Here is a 6268-nt window from a genome sequence, read left to right as displayed (position 1 = left end):
CAATGTAGAACAAAAGTTGTTCAAAATAATGTTCTGAACAATACGATACCATAAATTTTGTTGTTAGTGGCCCCGGTAAAGAGTTAAAGGGTCGGCCCCTAAAATACAGTTGTTTAGATATCTCGATAACGGTTAACCATTCGTGAACATTTGTAGAACAAAATATGTTTATATTAGCGAGACCTTTTATTTGATATCAAGAAAAAGGGGCTGACCCCTCAAATCAGGGGCCAGAAGGGCTATTAAGTCTTTTTTATAATAACTCTTTTCTGACTAATAATTTGATATAAATCATCAAGCAAAAAAGGAGCTTTTATTAATCTTAATTTAAAACTGAAATCCGTTTTAAAATCGGACGATGCATTACAAAAATATTGGGATTTAAAAATTGAGTTTTCCGGAAATTTTGATTCCAGGTTCTTGGTTAAGAAAATAGTGTTATGTTAAAAGTTAAATTAACTCGTGCCTAAAATGATTCGGAAATTGTTAATTTGTACTTGAAGACATTCGGGACTTTGTTTTTATTAAGTCGTTCTAGAAATTGTTAAGGTTTTTGTTAATTTGTTCTTGAAATCATTCAGACATTGTTAGGTCGTTCTAAGAATTATTTGATTTTTAAAAAAATATTTTTTTCATTTTCTTTGTAGTTGGTTTTAGAACTCTGCTTCATACAGGAACTTCTATCTTTACTCTCGACACCACCGGAAGACCCACTCGTTGCTTTGCAACGAGCTTTGCTCTAGTTAGGGTCTTCCGTTTCCAACGGAAGACCCTCTTGTTATTCTATTGTTTCTTTTTATTATAATTTTTTTTCTTTTTCTTTATTTTTCTGACTTTTTTAAAGCTTAATATCTCCAATAGTTTTCAACGGATTTACATGAAACTTTCAGGGATGATGTAGCATTATTGTGCCTCAAAGATGTTAAATTTTGATTTACAACGTCACATCCGTTTTTACGTTACGTCAATTTTTAAATTTTAAAAAAGTGATTTTGTCCAGGGCGTTTTTCAAAAATGCTTTAAGTTAAAGACTGGGAATTTTCTGTGTTGAAGCTTTGATCGTTTTTATTTGGACATAAGGTTGGAATTTAGTTTCCGTCACTTCCGGTCCAAACCGGAAGCGTTTTAAAATTTTTGAATTTTCGAATTTTTCGTTTTAATTTCAATGTTTACGAGGTTTGTAGAGCTGGTCATGCTGAATACGAAACTGAAATCCGTTTTCAGATCGGACGATTCAGCACAGAGATATCGGGGTTTAAAAATTGATTTTTCCGGAAATTTTGATTCCGCGGCCTTGGTTTAAAAAATAGCGTAATGTTCAAAGTAAAATTAACTCGTACCAAAAATAATTGCTAAGTCGTACCTGAACACATTCGGATTTTTTTTGTTAAGTCGTTCTTAAAATCGGAAAGGTTTTTGTTAAGTCGTACTTAAAATCATTCGTATTTTGTTAAGTCGTACCAGGAATATTCGATTTTTTTCATCTTTTTATTTTAGTTATTCTTGTTATTGGTTTAAGAGCTCTGCTTCTTGCAGGAAATTCCAGCTTTACTTCCGACATTAACGGAAGACCCACTCGTTTTTTTTCTTACAAATTTTGTCCGGGCGAGTTCTCGGCAACGGCTCGGCCGATTTTCGTGAAACTTTTAGATCTGATAGATATTGATCTGAACCTTATTGGAAATTTTTGATATTGATAACGTCATTTCCGTTTCCGATATTTTAACGTAATAGCGATTTTTGGAGGCTTAGTTTGTCCATGCAACTACTCCTAAACCATAAAAGATATTGAATTCAAATTTTCAGGGATTGTAGACAAAAGATTGTAGATGTGTATGATGTCAATCAAATTTGTCTGATTAAAAAGGCGTCGAAGCTCGCCTGGACCTGAAAACTGAGTTGAAAAAACATCGTAATTTTTCTAGGTTTTCTGTGTTTATCTCTTTTATGAAAAATATTTTGTTAAAACATGTATAGCAAAAAAAGTTAATATTTACAGGACCTTTTATTTGAAATCATGAAAAAGGGGCTGGACCCTCAAATTAGGGGACAGAAGGGCTCTAAAGTCTTTAATCTGTATCCCTTTACTGAGAGATATTTTGTGAATGGTTATAGAAGCAAATATGTTTATCTCACAGTTATGTATCCAAGCAATGTCATGATTTTATTATATGTTGCGTAATTAAGGGTTTTTAGGGGCTAAAAGTCCAAAATTTCGATCACCCATATCTCAAAAAGGAAAAATATTTTGTAATGCAATACAGAAGAAAAGTTGTTTAAATTAATGTTTTTAACAATATGCAACCATCAAAATTTCGTTAAACGGCCCCTATAAGGAGATAAGGGATCGGCCCCTAAAACCTTATTTCTCATATATTTCCAGAACGGTATCTGTTTTCTAAACACTTGTTGAACAAAATTTGTTAAGAGTTAAATGACCTTTCATTTAATATCAAGAAAAAGGGGCTGGCCCCTCAAATAAGGGGACCAAAGGGCTCTAAATTCTTTAATCTGTAGCCCTTTACTGAGAGATATATAGTGAAAGGTTATAGAAGCAAATATGTTTATCTCACAGTTATGTATCCAAGCAATGCAATGATTTTATCATGTGTTACGTAATTAAGGGTTTTAGGGGCCAAAAGTCCAAAATTTTGATCACCCATATCTCAGAAAGGAAATATATTTTGTAATGCAGTACGAAGAAAAGTTGTTCATAATGATGTTCTCAACAAAATGCAACCTTCAAAATTTCGTTAAACGGCCCCTAAAAGGAGATAAGGGATCGGCTCCAAAAACCTTCTTTCTCATATATCTCCAGAACGGTAACGAATTTTTAAACACTTGTTGACAAAATGTTTTCAGAACTAAATGTCCTTTCATTCGATTTCAAGAAAAAGGGGCTGGCCCCTTAAATTAGGGGATCAAAGAGCTCTAAAATCTTTTATCTATAGCCCTTCATTGAGGGATATTTTGTGAAAGGTTATTGAAGCTAGATTAGGTATAATACGTTTATATATCCCAACAATATAATGATTTTCTCTTGCGTTACCCAATAAGGGTTTTTGAGGGACCAGAGGTAAACAAGTTTGATCTTTTCTATCTTAATTGAAAGAAATGCAAGTATTTAAAAAAGCAAGAGAACTTATAAAAAGCGATACAATAAAGCATTAGTACTTCGCTCCTTTTTTTCATAACATGTTTTGTTGTCGAAAATCAAAGTCGATGATGTCATATTTCATTCTAAAAATCGAACGGAAGACCTCCTCGTTGCTCGCAACGAGATCGTGTCTAGTTAAGGTCTTCCGTTTCCAACGGAAGACCTTCTTGTTATTGCTTTGTTTCTGTTTCCCTTATTATTATTCTTTTTTTTTCTTACGCATTTTTGTGCACGCGAGTTCTCGGGAACGGCTTGGCTGATTTTAATGAAACTTTCAGAACTAACACATATTGATCTGAACCTTATTGGAAATTTTTTACATTGATGACGTCATTTCCGTTTTAGAGATATTGACGTTTTTACGATTTTTAGAGGGTCGGCTTGTCCGGTGTTTTTCTCCTAAACGAAAACAGATATTTGATTCAAATTTTCAGGGTATGTAGACCTATGTTTGTGGATATGACAGAAGCATTTTCATTGTTCTGTGACAAAAAACACCGAAGCTCGCCTGCGCTTAAAAATTGAGATAAAAAGCGTCATGATTTTTTTGTGGTTTTCTTTGAATATCTTTTTTCTCAAAAGTATTTTGTTAAGACTTATAGAACAAAAAAACTTTAAAAAGTCAAGAACTTTCATTTGACATTAGGGAAAAGGGGCTGACCCTTTAAATTAAGGGCCGAGAGGGCTCTAAAGTATTCTAATAATATCTTTTTACTGTGAAATATTTTGTTATACTTTATAGAAGCAATTATGTTCATCGTAACGTTATGTACCTACACACGACAGTTGTTTACTCCTTTGTTACGTATTTAGGGATTTTAAGGGGCCAGCAGTCCGACATTTTGATCTTATATATCTGAAAATGGAGAGAAATTTTGAAAAGCAACGTTGAACAAAAGATGCTCCAAATAATGTCGTTAACAGTTTGCAACCATAATTTTTTTGTTATCCGGTCCCTAAAAGGAGTTATAGGGTTGTCCCTTAAAACGATCTCTTCCAGACATCTCGAGAACGGTACATAATTTCTACATACTAGTTGAACAAAATGTGTTTAAAATGACAAGAGGTTTCTTTTTATATCACGAAAAAGGGGCTGGCTATTCAAATTAGGAGCCGATAGAGTTCTAAAGTCTTTTAATCATAACCTTTAATTGTGAAATATTTTGTAATACATTACGGAAGCAATTATGTTAATCGAAATGTTATGTACCAATACATGAAAATTGTTTACTCCTATGTTATGTAATAAGGGATTTTAAGGGGTCAAAAGTCCGAACTTATCATCAACGTCCCAAAATTAAAAAAAAAGCAATTTTAAGGAGCATTATTGAACAAAGTACGCTAAAAAATGTGATTAACAATCTGCAACCAAAACTTGTTTGTTATCCGTTCCCACGGTCTCTTTCAGATAAATCAAGAACGGTTACAAATAACTTTTTACCCAAAATGTATCGAAATCAAAAGACCTCTTATTTGATATGAAATAAAATGTGGCTGGTCCCTAAATTAGGGATCCAACGGGGTGTATAATCCTTCATCCATCGCTCTTTTAGATCACATCTGCATTTCCTGATATATTTCGTTGATGAAGATAAAAGGCAAAGTCATTTCCACTTCTCAAAATCGGACGGAAGACCTCCTCGTTGCTCGCAACGAGATCGTGTCTAGTTATTCTTCTTTTTTTTTCTTACGCATTTTTGTGCACGCGAGTTCTCGGGAACGGCTTGGCTGATTTTAATGAAACTTTCAGAACTAACACATATTGATCTGAACCTTATTGGACATTTTTTATATTGATGACGTCATTTCTGTTTTAGAGATATTAACGTTTTTACGATTTTTAGAGGGTCGGCTTGTCCGGTGATTTTCTCCTAAACGAAAACAGATATTTGATTCAAATTTTCAGGGTTTGTAGACCTATTATTGTGGATATGACAGAAGCATTTTCATTGTTCTGTGACTAAAAACACTGAAGCTCGCCTGAGCTTAATAATTGAGATAAAAAGCGTCATGATTTTTTTGTGGTTTTCTTTGAATATCTTTTTTCTCAAAAGTATTTTGTTAAGACTTATAGAACAAACAAACTTTAGAAAGTCAAGAACTTTCAGTTGACATTATCGAAAAGGGGCTGGCCCTTGAAATTAAGGGCCAAAAGGGTTCTAAAGTATTCTAATAATATCTTTTTAATGTGAAATATTTTGTAATACTTTATAGAAGCAATTATGTACATCATAACGTTATGTACCTATACATGACAGTTGTTTACTCCTTTGTTACGTATTTAGGGATTTTAAGGGGCTGGCAGTCCGAAATTTTGATCTTATATATCTGAAAATGGAGAGAAATGTTAAATAACAATGTTGAACAAAAGATGCTTTAAATAATGTTGTTAACAATTTGCAACCATAATGTTTTTGTTATCGGTCACTAAAAGGAGTTAAAGGGTCAGCCCTTAAAACGATCTCTTCCAGAGATCTCGAGAACGGTACATAATTTCTACATACTTGTTGAACAAAATGTGTTTAACATGACAAGAGCTTTCTTTTTATATCAAGAAAAAGGTACTGGCTATTCAAATTAGGAGCCGATAGAGTTCTAAAGTCTTTTAATCATTACTTTAAGTGTGAACTATTTTGTAATACATTACGGAAGTAATTATGTTAATCGAAATGTTATGTACCTATACATGTACATGGAAATTGTTTACTCTTATGTTTCTTAATTAGGGATTTTATGGGGCCAGATGTCTGACATTTTAATCTTCAATATTTCAAAATAGAGAACATTTTTGAAAAGCAGTACTCAACAATATGTAACTATAACTTTTTTTCTTAACCACTTCCTAAAAGGAGTTAGAAAGGTCGGCCCCTAAAATGATCTTCTCCAGATATCTCTTGAACGGTCCATACTTTCTAAACTCTAGTTTAACAAAATGTGTTTAAAATGAGAAGAGCTTTCTTTTCATATCAAGAAAAAGGGGCTGGTCCTTCAATTAGGGGCCGATAAGGCTCTTAAGTTTTTTAATCATAACTTTTAATTGTGATATATTGTGCAATACATTAGAGAAGCAATTATGTTAATCGAAATGTTATGTACCTATACATGAAAATT

The sequence above is a fragment of the Magallana gigas genome, chromosome 10, assembly GCF_963853765.1.
Source record: "Magallana gigas chromosome 10, xbMagGiga1.1, whole genome shotgun sequence".
NCBI lineage: Eukaryota > Metazoa > Mollusca > Bivalvia > Ostreida > Ostreidae > Magallana > Magallana gigas.
The sequence above is the reverse complement of the archived record's forward strand: the minus strand, read 5'-3'. Positions refer to the sequence as shown.